At 38.4% G+C, this 18,393-nt stretch overlaps 2 long non-coding RNA genes across 2 annotated transcripts; both read left to right on the forward strand.

Moving 5' to 3' along the window:
• Positions 1-5,651: 5,651 nt before the first annotated feature.
• LOC149650548 (uncharacterized) lies at positions 5,652-17,735 on the forward strand. The gene is made up of 2 exons (XR_016371569.1): positions 5,652-5,845; positions 17,212-17,735. It is a non-coding gene; the product is annotated as an uncharacterized LOC149650548 (long non-coding RNA).
• Positions 6,371-7,854, forward strand: LOC149650549 (uncharacterized). The gene is made up of 2 exons (XR_016371568.1): positions 6,371-7,220; positions 7,279-7,854. It is a non-coding gene; the product is annotated as an uncharacterized LOC149650549 (long non-coding RNA).
• Positions 17,736-18,393: the final 658 nt, after the last annotated feature.

Raw genomic sequence — 18,393 nt, forward strand, 5'->3', positions numbered from 1 at the left:
CATTCCCAAGGAGAAACGAGTAAAATTCGGAGACAAAGCTTTTAAAGGAGTCCTGGTCGGATATGGCTTAGCAACGAAAGGCTATCGTATTCTCAATCCTGAGACTGCCAAAGTTCACTTCAGCCATTCTGTCACTTTCGACGAAGGAACAAGAGACAACACCTTTGAAGAAAGCATCATATCAGAGCCAGAAGGGGAAAGAGAGACTAATTCAGCTGACTCCTTGATCACGTTACATCCGAAAAAGGAACAATCAGAATCATCATCTGATGGAGAACAAGAATCTGGAGAAATACTATCAGTTCCTATTCTTCCAAGGCGATCGGAAAGTGATAATAATTGCATTCCACCAAAGAGATTGACGTACAAGGCAACGGTTCAATATTCTCGCGAACCAAGCTCATGGGAGGAACTCGCCGACTTAAATCCGAGAGAAAGGAAGAACTGGACAGATGCTGCTAAAGAAAAAATATCATCTTTGCATGAAAAAGGCACCTGGGAGTTAACAGACTTACCACCAAATCGGAAGGCCATTGGTTGTCGTTGGGTTTTCAAAGCCAATCATGATCAAAATGGAGCACTCAGCAAATATAAAGCCCGATTAGTCGCCAAAGACTATTCTCAGTAGTTTGGCGAAGATTTCGACGAGACGTTTGCACCTGTCGTGAAGTACGAGACCGTACGACTTCTACTCAGTATCGCCGCAGCCAAGAACTTACCAGTCAAGCACTATGACGTCAAAACCGCATTCCTGCATGGAGACAGAGTCCAGGACCTGTATATGGAACAGCCTCCGGGTTTCATCCAACCTGGAAATGAAGAGAAGGTCTGCAGACCCAAGCGCAGCTTATACGGATTAAAGCAATCTGCAAGGGCCTGGAACGTCAAAGCCAATCAAATTCTACTTGATAAAGGATTCAATCGTAGCAAAGCCGATCCAGGACTTTACTCGAAATTGGAAAAAAACGGTACCTGGACGTATGTCCTATTATACGTAGATGATCTGTTGGTGTTGAACGAGAATGAAGCCACCATCAACAATCTGTACGAGAAACTAAATAAGCACTTCGAGCTAAAGGACCTAGGAAACGCCTCGTATTACCTCGGTATCCAGATTGAGCGAGGAATTGACGGAAGCTTTACAATCCATCAATGAACTAAAATAGCGTTCATGCTCGAAGACTTCGACATGCAAGATGCGAAGATATCCAAAACTCCTATGGATCCCTCTTATCCAAAATTGTCTGGAGACGAAGATATCCTACCTAACAACAAAAGGTATCGAGAAGCAATTGGAATACTTCTACACATCGCTACCGTTTCACGACCAGACATTGCAGTTAGCATCAGCTACCTATGCCGAAGAGTCTCAAAGCCGAGAAAAAGAGATTGGACGGCCGTCAGACGAGTAATGCGTTATCTCAAGGGAACAAAAGATGTCCGACTTCATTTCCCAGCTTTGAAGGAAACACCAGAACTTGTCGGCTACGTCGATGCAGATTGGGCCGGTGATCATCAAGACCGGAAATCAACGAGCGGATACCTATTCCAATTCGGACAGGGAACGATCGCATGGTCAAGTCGGAAACAATCAACTGTCGCGCTCTCATCGACAGAAGCCGAATACGTCGCAGCAGCCCATGCCGCCCAAGAAGTCATTTGGCTACGACAGCTTCTCGAAGATGTTGGATTCCCGGCTACCACGCCAACCTACTTATTTGAGGACAATCAAGGATGCATCAAGATGAGTCTTTCCGAACGGATCAGCGCTAGGACGAAACACATTGACGTCCGATACCACTTCCTCAAGGATATGAGAGAAAACAACATCATCGATATCAACTATTGTCCAACCGAGGAAATGACCGCCGACATGTTAACCAAGCCTTTAACAAAAGAAAATTTAAAGCACTTGATGTCAAAAGCCGGATTATCCGATAATCGTCGAGAAGGGGTGTTGGAGAAATCGACTCTTATCTATTCGGATTATATTAACTCTGTAACCTAAGAAATGCGATGTTAGTTTTTTAACCGGTTAATAATATCTTAAAACAGTTTTTTAGTAACTGCTATAAATAGCAATGTTATGTTATCATTTATATCACTCTCACTCTCTCACTTGTTTAATAAACAGTTCGTTATTTTATTTGGTCTCTCTCTTCCATATGGATTATCTCTTTAATATAAGTTAGGTATAAGGCTATGAAAATCTATCAAAAATTGCTCAAGAAATGATGCTTAAAAGGACTAAAACAACATGTTTATCAACTAGGGTGATAGGAGCATCACATAAGCAGCAGTTAGTAAACAAACTTAAGAATATTCATTTTAGTATTTTGATAGATGAAAGCACTGACATTTCATCAGTAAAATCTACTTGTATTGTTGTAAGATTTAACAGAGAGAGTAGAGGCCAGTTGACCGAATTAATTCGGTCAACTGGCCTCCTTTACGTAGCCCCATTTGTTGCCCCCCTTTTCTATCTATCTCTTTCCTCTGGATGGTACAGGACCTGAAGGGGGAAAATATTGTTAAGGGGGGGGGTTGATGACGTCACGTATCACGTGATTTTGTTGGCGGGAAATTTGAATTTATAGAGGATTTTTGGTGTATCGGTATGACGTCACGTAATTTATTGGTGTTGAAGGTATTCATTGTCACTTAACTCTAGTGGTATTTTAGGATATTGTATATATTTAGGGGATGATTTATTGGTAATCCTATAGGTTCAGTAGGCTCTTTCTACACTCACCCTTCTAGTAATGCTATTCTCTGTATGATTTTGAGGTCTCTCCATGTATGTTTATGTTTCCCTTATATTTTTAGTATATTACAAGAACTAGATTTAATTGAGATAAGGTTTACACTGCAAAAGGTACCCATTAAGCTACGACTAGGTTCTAGGTGTACACATGTTTTGTATTGTTATTATTTGGTATATCTTTATGATATTGTATACATTTATGGTGTGATTTATATAGGTTCAGTAGGCCCTTTCTACACCTACCCTTCCCTTGTTGTTATTATTGTATGATTTTGAGGTCTCTCCATGTATGCTTATTTTATACTAAAGAACTAGTTTTAATTGAGATAGGGTTTACATAGTTTATTGAAGAAGGTTCGAATACGACGCGGTTCTAGGTGTACTCCTTTTGTGTATTGGTTATTGAGTTACAGGGTTAAAACAATAGCACATTTTAATATCATAAAAGGGGAATTACGGCAGTTTTTACACAACTTGGTAGCTGGCAATCAGTTAAAATGAACAAATATTACTATAAAACATCATAAAAAGCGATTTACGTTAGTTTTGATAACAAACAAATTTACTAAAATGCAAAATATTACTAATAAAAACATCCGAAAATACGAATTACCTAGAATACATGATGCATAAGCACAATACTAATTAATCAAAACGTCTTGGATTTAACCAAGACCTAAAAAGTATCGATAAGAAGAGAGTTAAGCAAGTGACTGAAGGCCCAGATATTAAAAGTTTTTTTTAAATTAAGACTTACATGCTTAAGATGCTGCTCGGACAGTGGGACAAAGGACGATCTTCCTCGTAGAGCTTAACATGGCGGGTGGGTAAAAAAGGAGAGGGCGTCGGACAGCCCCTTTAAGAAACTTATGTTCCATCACCCTATTCCATTGAATAAACTTAATTTACTGGTAGTCAATTTATTCTCTCTCAATAATTTGAAAAATTTACTTATCTCGGGTTTTCGAGCACAATTCCATTCCCCGTTTACATTTTATAACCACATTTATCATTTTTAGGAGAGTACGTGCATGGATAAAGAATGCGCGTGAGGAAATTGGTTTTCACTCTACAGGATAGGCAACTCCCTATCTCGAACGACAGCCTATTCTGTATATACTCTGTTACAACATGGGTTGTCAGCACGCGCAAAGCTAGGTCTCTATGTAATCTAGCCTTGCGCGTGCTGACAAGAGACAAAAAACTTCAGGATATTTTAAACGTTTTTAAATCCTGAAGATCCTGAAGTTTTTTGTCTCTTGACAGCACGTACAAAGCTACGTTACATAGAGACCTAGGTTTACTCGTGCTGACAACCGATGTTGTAAAGAGTATATACAGAATAAGCTGTCGTTCGAGATAGGTAGTTGCCTATCCTATAGCGTTAAAAGTATTTTCCTCACGCGCATTCTTTATCCATGGTACGTGTATGACATTGTGTCGTTAATAGGTTGCTAACATATCCGCGTTCATGGCCTGAACGATTTATAGTGAAACCTATTGTTTTTGTGCAAATTTCAACAATGGCGGCAAATTCAATAGGGAAGTTATGATTTTTAGTCTTGGTTAAACTGAATATATGTAAGAGGGAAAGACACGGGGAAAATAGTTTGCCTTCCATCTCGGTCGATGGAAAGATCATAAAAAGAGTAGAGACGTCGAGGGGTCAACCCCCTGTATATCCCGAAACTGAGGAAGGATTGACATGTCTCTTTTTTAAGTAGAAAGGGCCTATAGCAGCGCTACGACAGACAAGGGTCACACGGTTCTATGCCAGGCCCATGGCGTCTCTATCATTTCTATGGTTCGCAAGCAGTAGGGGGGTGCATACTCTTCGATTTTTTTTAAGGGTGTGAGAGTGTCAGCTGGACTCAGCTTGGTCGTAGGCCGAAAATTCTGACTTGGCTATTTTGCAATATAGCCTGCGTTCACCGAGTCGCGTGATCTAGGAGGCTGTGACTCGACTCTGCTACTTAGTCTGTAAATATTCAGGAACAAGGTTAATGAAAGTATTAACGGTTTTTAAACGAATATGGGATTTATCAGGGATAGCCCTGCATTTATATACTTGTCGCTGCTTATCTTATCTTCCTATATAAATGTAGTATTTCTAGTAGCCGCAGAGACTTCTGGTGGCACTCTGTATGCATTTGGTAGAATACTTTTATAGAAATTGAAATAGTAAAAAATATTTATAAAATAAAATTTGGTCGAATTATTTCGTAGTTGTCCTATTTCAAGCCGAGGAATGTTCTCAAAAACAATTACTATTTGGTGACGAATACCTTAAAAAGTACGTTTACACGGAATTTTGGATCAGCTTAACGCGTAATTGAGTGGGCTATTGCCTTGGTGACGAGGCCAGCGAAAGAAGGCATGACGCATTGACGCCGCATGAGAGTGGCACAAGGCGTACTTCTAGCCAGGACGATGTATACAACCAGCGTGGGAAATAAGGCGGTGGCACAGGGCAAATGACCAGTTTAAAAAATGCCTGGACCAGTTTAAAAATTAAATCGGAGGGGGGTCAGTGGTCCTCGGGACCACTAAGAAAATTCAAGGGTAACCAGAGTCCAGACATTATCTCAACTATTTTAATTACCCACTTCTTTAGTTTAGCAGACGACGCGCCCTGGTCAATGGTCATGGACCAGTTTATTTATTCCAAGCCAGGGGGGTCGCTGGCCCAATGTCCAGTTTTAAAAAAATCCTTATTTCCCACCCTGTAACAACGCATCCTCCTTGCTCGTATCGGGCATAGCAGAGGCTAAAGCAGACTACGACTAAATCGTTTTGTCATTGTTTCATCACGAAATCCCCTAAAAATGATAAATGTGGTTATAAAATGTAAACGGGGAATGGAATTGTGCTCGAAAACCCAAGATAAGTAAATTTTTCAAATTATTGAGAGGGAATAAATTGACTACCAGTAAATTAAGTTTATTCAATGGAATAGGGTGATGGAACATAAGTTTCTTAAAGGGGCTGTCCGACGCCCTCTCCTTTTTTACCCACCCGCCATGTTAAGCTCTACGAGGAAGATCGTCCTTTGTCCCACTGTCCGAACAGCATCTTAAGCATGTAAGTCTTAATTTAAAAAAAACTTTTAATATCTGGGCCTTCAGTCACTTGCTTAACTCTCTTCTTATCGATACTTTTTAGGTCTTGGTTAAATCCAAGACGTTTTGATTAATATCTGGGACTTCGGTCTTAATTTTTATTAATTTTGTGTAGACACGTTGGTGATTTTATATTGATTATTTCAACGCTTATTTCTGCATGCCGTAGAATAGGGAGCTAACAGTTCTGACCCTGAAACGTCACACCCTTCTATCTCTTACTGGAGTTTCATCCCCCCTAACGGTTGGAAACAGTATTCTACGCCCAAAAATGCCGACCAGATAGGGGCTGCGTGACATCAGACTATCTCTTCCCCCTAGCCAGTTGTTAGCTCCTTTAACCTAGTTTAAAGAACTAAGATAGTATTTTTTTGTCGAAAATGGCATTAAATTAGTAAACTAGCAATACTTTAGCAATATTTCGGGGTGAAAACAAATCCAATTTTGCAACATTTTGGGAAAGATATCAATTCGATAATATTAAGAAATACAATAACAGGCACACATTTAGTTTTAATGTTATTAGCTCCGCCCTTAAGTACAATTCTAATTGGATTCAGCCTTTGGGAAATTGAAGTTGGTGTTTAAATGATTTGCCAGAATGCTAGGAGGTCAGGCAATGGAAGTATGCTTTGATTTATCATTAAATATAGGAAATAACAGGATTAAATTATTATTTACTTGTAATCATGAAATTAATGTTATTTTATGCCCTGTAAACTATTTTATTTTTAATAAATAAAGTTAAATGACAGTTACGGTAATTTATTGATGACAAAATTTAGGGTTAATAATATTATTTCATATAATAGTTAAAATACAAATAGAAATGTTTTTAAGTAATGCCTGTTTAAAAATTACTTTCAAGTACTAAATTGCATTAAGAATGTTTTTGTTTGACTATTTTCAAGTTTTTAAACACGCATGATTATGATATTGGAAGGCCCAAAATATTTATTTAAATAAACATTTGGTTTGATACTTGCCACGTTTATTTACAGCATGTAATTTGGGCTTAATTTCCCTAGTTGTTATTTAATTATGGTATTCATTATAAATTTATTCCAGTCAATAAATATATTGTTTTTTACGTTTAAAGGTAAAAGTTGCATATTTTAAAGGGTTTTTCCAAAGAAAATTGTTTTTGACACCAGAAAGGCTTTTGAGGATAATTAGCGATTGCGTCCTGCTGCCAAAAAATAGACCTTAACAGGGAAAACCTAAGAGTAACTATAATTAATTTTAAATGAATCTAAAATGTAAGTTTCACAATGAATGCGTGAGAGGGATTAAAAAAATGTTCAAGGACAGTCATACGTGAAGGTTGGATTTATAAAGTGAGAGACTTCAACATTATCGTATGAATGCCTATAATAATTTTGTTAATCTCTCAAGTGAACAATTCAATGATGAAAAAATATTTACACACATTTAATCCTAGGATTGTCAAATTGAGACTATATAATTGCCAGAAAAATAGTAAGCATGTGTTTCAATATTATATTTTTTTAAGGTATAAAAAAGGGAAGGGGAGTTTGTTAAATTAGTCCTAATATACTTAAAGATGCTTTTTAAAATTGGTAGTGATTTGTTGGTGTAGAATCTGCAGTTTAGTTCAGAGAGTTAATGAGGTGCCTTGTATTTCGTTAGTGACATCTCCAATCCAGTTGATTTTAGGTTTTTTTCTATATTTATTACTATTGAACTCAGATGGCGTTGGGAGTTAATGTCATTAATTGTAGTTTTTTTACTGGTTCCATCGCGCTTGATTTTGTTTTGTTGATGTAGAATCTGCAGTTCAGTTCAGAGAGTTAATGAGGTGCCTTGTGTTTGGTAGCGACATCTCCAATCCAGTTGATTTTATTTTTTTTCTATATTTATTACTATTGAACTCAGAAGGCATTACTGCTTAACGTCATTAATTGGCAGCAATTTTTACTGGTTCCCTCGACCTTGCTTTGTTTGGCAAACGTCCGTTAAACAATGTAATATACCATCATGGTATATTAGCTTTAAGGCGTTTTGACGAAAATTGAAATCCAAGGTTAATCAGTTGGTATTTTAGAGTAACGAGTGAAGTACTTGAGGTTTAATCGAGTGGTGAAGGAGGGGGGATTTGGGGTATTTCACCACTCGCGGACGCGGGGTAGTCAGTTCCTGTAGGGTAGGCATGCTGACAAGTCCCTTATTCCCTCAAAACTTTGTTGCCCAGAAGCTTGGCTTACAGGAGTGCGCCCAACTCCCAACATAGTCAAGCACATAATTTTAGTAACAAACCATTGCTGTTCTAAATTTTAACAACGTTGAGGCAACATTTTGCCCGAAAAAGGTTTTTTTGCGAATCTATAGCTGTTATGAACTTCTATTGTGTTGATGAACTTGTAGGCACGGCTTGCCAAACCGTAACGTAATTATATAGGGAAACCAAAGAGTTGATATGTATTATTTGGCCTTGATACAGCTTGATGTTCTTTAGACACTGACTCAAGCCAATAGAAAGGTTATTTCTTTGAATATCTTTGCTGTTCTTAATCCAAAGACGGCAGACGCTCTCACTCTTTGAACCCGCCAGTATAAAGTGTCTGTTATTTCGGTGGAGAAGTTGAATATATTTCTTGATTTGTCTATCGAAGTCTTGTTGTGGGTTTTTTTATAATGATGATGATCATCATATTTTTGAGCTGTGTAGGTTTAATCTTTTACTACACTGGTAATAGCTATGATGAATTATCTTTCTGTTGAAGCTTAGCAGTTGGCACGTGTTGATACGATACGCATGTAGTTGTACGAAATTAGTCTTTAAATTGTATGTTTCAAACTTGAAAATATACACTGCTTGTAGTATTTATTTAGGAATAATTTTGATCTTCGTTATATTAGTTACGTAAAGGGGCGGGGGTTGAAAGAAAACTTTACAATTTACTGGCCATTATATGTTCATTTAAATATAAGATTTTGAGGGTCTATTTTTAAAATTTTGTCACGCAACTCTTAACTTTAAGTTTGGAAACAGTGCTGCTAGAACATGGCAATTATTGTTTTGCGCGTGGGTTACCAAAGGGACAATGAAAAGGTTATTAATTTTTGGGGAAAAAAATATTCCAGAAGGCTTTGCAAATTTTACCCCTGTTGGATTTACGCAATGCAACCTGCCACGCAGACTACCCCAGCTGGTGAGAAACACAAAGAGACTATGCAAAACTTCCTGGAATATTAATTGGAAAAATGGTTTAGTTGTTTTAATAACAAGGGTAATGTCTATATATATTGGTAACCACAATTTGGGAAATAATTTTCACACTTTATAAAAACAAATCATACAACAATAGTAGGATATTAGTTATAGGACAAATTAATAAGTTCATATGGCTTTTTTTAAGCCTAACTAATAAATAGTTTAAAAATCAATTTTTGTAAGTGGCATCGGATTGGGACGGGTAAACATTATTGATAAGTTATAGAAAGAAAATGTTATATTAATAGATAATATTTAAACATAAAAGCTTTGCTAATCTTTGATATTGTAACAGGATAATATTAGATTAGATTAATTTAATTTAATGTTTTTGAATGTTTTTAAATTGTTAATGTAAAAAAGTTATGGGCGTCTTAATTTAAAAAAAAATAGCGCGCTTAAAAGAGAAAAAAATGGAAGATGCGAAACTGATATTTAGAAAACTCTTTGAATATATTAATTTTAATCAGTATTTATTTAAAATTTGGATACGAGTGTCTAAATCTCAGTTCAAAAAATCTGTTCAATGTTAACTAATAGGATGAGTTTGTCTCAATAGTTTCACCAGCTTATTAAAGAATTATATTTAATCACATAGCATTACCAACAGGGGTTACGTTTTTAGCGTGTTTTTTTAAATAAAACACAATTGGGGCAAGACTAATACAGAGTACTAAAAACCCTTCACTAGAAAATTCTAAAATTAATGCAAGAATCATCGCCTTTTTTTCGTTACAATAGCATGGCCCTACAATCCTCCCTCCTCTCCCTTTCACGGTTATTATAGTAGGCAACATCAAAATTACTCCAGAACCATCGTTAACCTTAAACTTGCTCTAGGATTAACAATCTTACCCAGTCATAAATTACTTTAAAGGGAATATGAAACTATTAGTATATCTTTGACAGATATGATGCTCCTTTCTGGAATATTGAAATTTTAAGCTTTACCCGGGGTAAATTTGATATGGATTCTTCAAGCACGTTAGATTCTCTTTAATGCGTCTGGACTCTTTCCAAGAGCAGAACAGTGACGTCAGTCAAGTTACTGACGAATCTCTCCCTTTTTCTGATCATTGTATCACTGACCTCGTACCAGCCGTTGTCTTTTCTCACAAAGTTCACATAATGTCCCTCGGCCAACGATTCACCTTTATGAATAATCACCCCTTTAGTTTTAAAAAGCATCTTACTCATAGTGACATTTTGATTTTCAAAACTTGATATTTTGGTCGAAATCTTAATTGGTCGACCATCTTTGTAATCACCACGGAGAAGACACAAAAATACGTACTTCCCGCTGGATATCAATACATCACGCTCTTGTATTTTTGGGTTGTTACAAAATACGCATGGCACCTCTGTTAATCTCATCCTTTTTTCTAGAGATTTCCAATCAATTTTATCTCGGTTTTCTAGTGGAAGATTGAAAATGTTGCTTTCAACAATATTCTCCGAATTTTGTTCAACTTGACAATTGGGGCATTTGGTAACGTTTCGCGACTTTGACCAAAAAAGATCTTTCAGAGCTTTAGAGTAATCGGCTTCCATTTCTTGACTTAGTGTCGTCAAAAGGACCATCAAAAATTCACTGGCGTCTTGTTGATCGTTTAGCGTAAAATGATTTCCGACAGCCATTCTCAGTTCCAACCCTTTACGACTGAAGCTTCCTTGAGAACTCTCGATGTCGTTTATCGTGTTATGGAGGCAACGTAAAACTGGTTTTTCAACGAATGATCCATTGTAAGATTTAACCAATTCTCTTAATTCCGGCACTAATAAGAGTAGTTGCAAAACGCTATTAGAATAGCACGTTACTTGGTCATCGTTAGCTAAACCCTTCAAGGGCAAACTATCCAAACTCTGTTGGGTTTTCCTTTTCTTCTTCGGTGTTTCTGCACATCTCTCTTCCTCGCCTTCTAAAAGGCTTTTAGATAGTGTAGGCGCACTTCTTTTCCTACCTCGACTTTCTTTCAACTCCGTTATTTCCAAAAGAGGCAGATCTGGCCTATATTTTTTGCAAAGCCTGTTATACTCCATAATGGCTCGTCCATCCACCTTAATTTTAGTCGGATCGAACTGTAATAGATGGAGTCCGGCTAAGGACGTCACTCTCGATAAAGCCACGTACGCCATGCCAGTTCCGAATAAATTCGGACCCAAATCCATAATGGCGCATTTTAAACTCATGCCTTGGCTTTTGTGTATCGTAATAGCGTACGCCAGGATGACGGGAAACTGGGAGCGTTTAACGTAAATGTTTGCCATGAGCAAAAATTTGACGCAAATTTTCTCAACTAAAAAGTCAGTGTTAGCGTCATCGTTATTCGGTTCGCGATCTACTCTGAGAAAAATACCAGTAACGTTTCCTTGTTCGTCCTTCTTGAATCCAGTTACGAAACCCATCGTACCATTTACAACGCCTTTTTCAAAACTGATATTCCTTCTGACCATTATTCGGCAGCCAACGCAAAGAACTAACTCGCTCTCCAAACCGCCTGTTTTGGACGGTTCGTTTTGTAGCCCTTGCAGTCTCCTGAGAATGTTTTTATTCATTTTTTTCCCATAGTCAGCGAGTCTATCCTGACAACGAATGACTTCAACTTTCTCGCCGTTTTTTCGCAGCATTTCAAAGTTGAATTTTACGCACATGGCTAATTTAGGCATCAAACAAATTGGGTGAAACCCTTCATTGGACAGCTTAATGAAAAGGTCCATAGCCACCTCGATGTTTTGACCTCCCTCAACCAATCTAGTTCTTAAGGTTGCAACATCAGCTTCGGAAATATTTCCAATACTAACTCTGCTTAGAATGTCGCCGTAACTTTGGTCGTTGGCTTGTCTAACATTTTGCGTTAGTTCATCGTATTTAAAAAACTTCCAAAGATCACTTCCTCCGATGCAATTGAATCTAAGTCTGGCTTCTTCGGAAGTGATTTTGATAAACGCGGGATTTCCTTGAACCGGTGGCAATTGGAAAAAGTCTCCCAAGACAAGAATAAATACAACTCCACCAAATGGTTGGTTCATTTCGCAAAATTCGTTCAGCCTCAAGTGAACGTGTGTCAGTAAAACCGATGAGACCATAGAAATTTCATCAATATTTAACAGTTTTAAATTACCCAAAGTTTCTTTCATAATGCTTATATTCTCAGAACTCAGGGAATGGTATTCGGCGATACGCCCATGATCTACCGGCAACATTAGTAATCTGTGTAACGTTACGCCATTAACATTCAACGCTGCCAAACCCGTTGGCGCGGCAATGGCCACGCTAGCAGGATTTTGAAAGCGTCGCCTTACAGCGCTGGCGAGAGTGTCGATAAGAAACGATTTGCCAGTTCCACCAGGTCCCGACACAAAAAGGCACTTGTTTCTAGATTTTTCTCCCTCTTGGGAGAAGTGATTCATGATCTGATCATAAATTCTCTTTTGATCCGAGTTTAGTGACGTCACATTCTCAACATCAGTCTCGAAATTCATTTCCATGGCAGCTTCCACATCAGCCATCGCGTGTTCGGTTTCGATAACAATTTCTTTCCCTTGCAGCGCATTTTCATCATCGTCACTTTCAATCTCAGAGACTATGGTTTCTGGCTCTTGCGCCTTTTTAGAAGCCTTCCGTTTCTTTTCAACTTCTTTGGAAACCGAGAGTTTCTCGTGATATTCTCTCATGTCCTTCAACACCGAAAGCGAGTTTTCGAAAGCATCGGCGTATGTTTCAAAATCGCCCAATAGCTCAGTTTCGTCACGCCACGGTTTGAAGAGGATCAATAGAGCGTGACAATACTTTTCTTTCTCCTCTATCGGGTCGTGAATAAAGTGCTCTATTATGAAGGGCTTAATTCTCTTTCTCATGAAACCCATATTGTTTTTCAACTGGATTACATTCGCATTTTTCTCGACACCCTCAGAGCGCATCGCATAATCGTAAAACCGACCAAATTCCCGCAAACTAAGATTTTCCAAGCTGTCAGGACGATTCGGATATTTGTCGTCGACGAACCCTTTTTGGCAAGTGTCCGTGCTTTCGGGGTCAGTTTCCCTCAATCGCGCGAGTTCCCTGTAACCTTTCAAAACTCTCGATCGGTTTTCTTTTAAGTTAGTGTTAATAAATTTAGTGCTGTCGGACTTGTTGAAAAGGTCTTGGCCCAGCATCATATCGAGAGCTTCGTAAATTCCTATTTGCTTGCACGTCAAAGATTTCAATCTATAGGCAAATAATTTTTTGGACAAACTTTCGTTGCCTAACTCGGCAAAAGTTTGGTCCATGTCAGCCCGGTCTCCCTTTGTCACGTAAGCCGTGACATAGTTTGCCACTATTTCCGATTTGTCAGCGACAAATTGCAAATCCATGTTGGCTTTGGAAGCCAAAAGTAGCGTAGGATTGTAATCATTGATTAAAACTTCGTGCTGTTTTCTCGGCAAGTCGTACAGTCGTTTCTGCACCTTTTTCATTTTACGGTGACGAGTAACTGATCTAACAGAATTCATAGTAGCAATGTTTGTTACGTTTCGAGGGAAACCGTAACGACACACTTTCAATCCTTTTTTAGAATTTTTCACCTTCTTATAACAACTGGAGGTGCATTTGTGAGTTTGGAATTTTTTTACCAGTCGGTGTAGTTCCGGACTTACCGATGCTCTTGGCATCGAACACGTGACGTGTTTTTGCACGTAATCCAAAATAGTCTCGGTCGAAGAAGTTCCAATCTTTGGAGCGTCCTTGGCCCACAAAAGCATATGGTAGTGAGGTAAACCTCGAGATTGGTATTCGACCCTCCAAAAATGATGTTCTATCATGCCAAGAACTGGATTTTGCTTACACAAGACAAAGTTGTTTAACAGCGACCGCACTTTGTTGTGAAAGTGCAAATTGACGCTAAGTGGGTCGAAATTCAACAATTCAGCCACCGTCATCGACTCTACTCCCGGAACGTCTGAATTCACTTTTCTCAAGTGATCGTGCAGTTCCATATCATCGTACTCGGCCGGATTAAAAGTTAGAAGCCAGGTGGGAGGACCAAATTCCCGAATCATCGCCAAAACGTCCCTAAGAACTTTATACCAGTAGTCCTTTGTTCCTCGAATATGACCCAAGAAAGTAGCTAAATTACTCTCAAGTTCTTTATCGCCAGATTCAACTCGATTGAGCAAATTTTCAACACCAATTGGCATGGGCTTTTTAACACGAAGAACGTAGTTCAAACTGCTAGAAATCGCTTTCATTTCGCATTCTTGATAAGAATGGAACAAATAGGCGTAATCTCGTCTAAAAATTGGACTTTTGTTCAAAATACGGGATAAACGATACTCGGTTTCCGTTATTTTCCCAAATGGTCTATCATCGTGCTTGCCAAAGCGACCCCGAGAGAACAAATGAACGAAGCTCATGTATTCCAGTTTTTTGTCCCAAGTGCTAACCGGCTCGGCCTCGACGCGCTTCATTTGGTAAGCACCCAATAAATCCTTCGGCGGTTGGACGTTCACCGGATGAATAGAGTAATGATCGTACAGATCATTGGCTTCGCCTTCAGAAAGTTTTCGCAACAAAGCCTCGGGTTGCGTTAGAATTTTGTAGGCGTCGCCTGGTGCAAGGCTAGACTGATTTTCATCCTGCTCCTGCATGTTCGAAGCGTTTTGGTCACCTTGGACGCCGTGACTACTATCCGCTGGTCCTTCTGTTGGAAGCGCAGCGGAAGCGCGTGTCAACGCATCAGATCCATCATTAATTAACGCAAGTGGATCTGTTACGCTCAGTAATTCTTCTGGAGTCAATGAATTTTCATTTCCATCAATTTCTTGCGTGCCACAAATATATTCCTCATTCATTGTCGAAATATCAATGTCTTTGTAAAAAGGGTTTATCTTTTTCAGCACACTGAAAGCTTTCAACACTTTTTCGAGGCAAACAACCTGCTGCCAAACCTTTTTGTCCGCAGTGGGAACGCCGTTCACCAAGATATGCAGTTCGTGATTTTTGGGCAACGTTTTGGGAATCATCTTCAAATTTTTTTCCACTGGTATTGGGAGATAAATTACTCTTCCCTTTAAAGCTTTAACCGTACCAAACTTCACGTTGGAATTGGTTTTAGTGCCTAACCGCACCACAGTGTGGAAGGGCTTCACAAGCTGAATTAAAACTTTCTCGAACATGTTTAAGTTGGTGACATCTGGCGGAGGATTGTCCACTGCCAAGTTGTTCAGAAAACATCTAATGGGAACTTTACCCTTTCCCAAATCCGTAGCGCAGTAACGACATAGAAGCATATCCGCTTCTCTAGCGTCCGAATTATTCATTATCCAGCCAGCTCTTAAAATCAGATAGGCCTCGTTATCAAAAACAGCACTGTTAACTAGTTTTTCTACAGCTCTTAAATCAGTTTTTTTCAGTAATCTAAAACAGCAGTCGCAAGGCGTGTCGTGAAACTCGTTGGTGTTTAGCATTGCCCGAGCGAATTGATTCTCGTAAAGACTCAAGATTTCACTTTCATCGAGAGTCGGCCGAGGAGCGTTAACGCTTCCTGTGGGAGCATTATTTTGTTCGGTATATAAATTTTTCCCACGTGTGGCTAGGATTTTTCTCGATTGCACCATGACATTCGTCAGAGAATCGTAATCACCACTTTCAATTTCAGTTGAAATTTTAGTTAACGCGTTGAGCAAGGCTTTGACTTGATACATCTTATTCAGAATGGTTCTAATTCCCGAATAATGTGGAGCCAATTCAGCGAAAGAACGCAAATTACTTTGGCACTCTTCGCTATCAGCGCAGTAAGAGGTGTGTCCTAGGAACGGAACTATTCTCACCACTACTTCGTCCCCATCTGGTGGTATAAACAAGTTTGATTTTTTGCAAAATTCTTTTCTTAATTCGCAAAGGTCCAAATCAGACTCAAAAATTTTAGTCAAAGATTTTTCATTAGCATTGGCAACTGTGTTTATGAAAGCTAGTACTTTTGCAATGGCTCGAGTTCGAACATTACAAATGTCACTGCATTCCCAGTATACAGTTTTGTTTTGGGTTTCAATAAACCCCCCTTCATTGATCACAAAATTTGCTTGCGGATTCTTCTCTTCAGTTTCAACAATTTTGAAAAGATTCGTAACAATTCCCGACTCATTAACTTGTAAAACTCGTTCTACGTTACTAGTCTCGTTATTGTTTTTTATGTCAACGAAATTTCCCATTTCGTCAACAAACAATTCTTTAGTCGAACTGGTAGCACAGTCTCTCAGAACTTTTCTTATACTACCATCAGAATCCAATTGAAAAATTTTGCCGTAATGTGACTCATCGCCATTTTTCAATATTTTACCATTATTTCCAATCACATAATAGGTAGTTTCATGAAAATAGGCCTCTTTCATGCTACTGTGAAGCCTTTTCCCACCCACAACTTCTGCCAAATTGCCAGGGTCAATGGACCCAATTTCTTTGATTTTCTGAACAAAATCCTTAAATTCACTATCAATGCTCGTTAGTTGGGCGAGGTAAGCCGAATATAATTGCATTTTCAAATGCAATATTCTACCAGCTAGCACTTGGCATTTTAGCTTGTGAGAGATAGACTTCGTGCGTTGTTTTTTAGTCTCACCGTTAAAAGACTCTGACGCCGCCAATCTTTCAGTGAGACGTTTGACTAAAAACCTTTTATAGCTGTCGGCTATAATTTTTTTGTTTTTCGTTTTGAAAATCCCCGCATTGAGGAGCTTTTTCGCAAAACCAAATTTATCTACTTTAGTTGGTTTAGGTTTGGGTTTGAAGTTTTTTGAACAGAAACCAACATTAGTGGTGCCACCTGGTGCCATAGCCACCTTTTGCTGTAAAACGCGCAACTTTATGCTGAACATAGTTATTTGCTTTTTTTCTCTGAATATTGTCCTGGTTTTTTAGATAGTATTTCTTATTTTCAAGTTGTCTACTTTGCTGTTTTTGCAAAGCTTTACTGTTAACTAACAGTTCCAATTTATTTTGGGCTCTTTCTTTTTGCATTGCTAAGCATTTATTTTTTCTCTTTATTTTCTCCCGACAAAACATTATGAAAATTTTCGAATCGCACTAGAAAGCAAATATTATTCAACCTCTGCAGAGTTCTAGTCAGTACAAGCAGTACCGTATTTGACGCAGATTGCAATAGGTCACAAGGAAACCTTAATCCCACACTGGAACTTGCAATTTGGATACACAAAGAGATCCAATTAATGGGAGCACAGAGAACCTAATTAATGGGAGCACAGAGAACCCAATTAATGAGAGCACAGAGAACCCAGTTAATGAGAGCACAGAGAACCCAATTAATGAGAGCACAGAGAACCCACTTGCCAAACACAAAGAATTGGCCGAATAATAGGTACACAGGGTACCTTTTAGGCGCACAGAAAGAACCCAGTGTCAAAAAAAAACTTCTGACAAAATTGCAAATTGTAAAAAGAAAAAAAAAATACAATATAAATTAATGAAGATAATATAATTACAAGGGAAAGTGAAACCTATTAAGACTAAGAGTAAATAAGACAATTTCACAATCTGAAATGAGAACAAAAGTTATTGTACAATAGGAACATAAAAAAACCAAAAATACTTAAGTTTATAAATCATATAAAACCTTAAAAATTAAGATTCGTGGCAATTAATATTCTTTTACAAGTCTTCGGAATTGTAAGAGAACGGAACGAGGTGGAAATTGTAACAATTCCCGCCAAAATAGAAGCCAAGGCTGCCAAGTGCCGAGGGAATAAGGCATAAGCTACTTGAATTTAGTGCCCTCTGGAGTAGTAGCATGGAGCAATTATAACTGGATACGTTGCTGTAAAATCATAGTCTCCAATCCCATTTTATTGCTCTATGCCGCTTCTCCTAGCCCAGGGAATTTTTTTGGCGGGAAAGTACTGTTACCAAAGCCCCTGCCAAAGCTATTACTTCATTTAAAGCAAGCTAGCGTATATCAACCTCGTAAGTATGTTTTAAACACAATTTCTAATAGTTAAAATTATTAATTAACGGGTTTTGAAGCTAAGTCATAAAATTTGAAGTTATAATGTTTAAATTTATTGTTAAACTTTAAACTAGATAGAAAGTAATTGATTGTAAATTATTCAAAGAAATTTCTTGTTTGTCGGTTTGGGTTTAGTAATGGAAGGCAAAAATATAAAAGTGGTAAATGCCTACTTTTACGGCGGAGGCGGACTAGGCGGCGGCGGCGGTCGCGGACGGGGCGGAGGACGGGGCGGAAGACGGGGCGGACGACGAGGCGGCGGTCGCGGACGGTGGC

Source organism: Phalangium opilio, unplaced genomic scaffold, assembly GCF_054372755.1.
Source record: "Phalangium opilio isolate 3A_F unplaced genomic scaffold, DU_Popi_V2 ptg000086l_1, whole genome shotgun sequence".
Lineage (NCBI taxonomy): Eukaryota > Metazoa > Arthropoda > Arachnida > Opiliones > Phalangiidae > Phalangium > Phalangium opilio.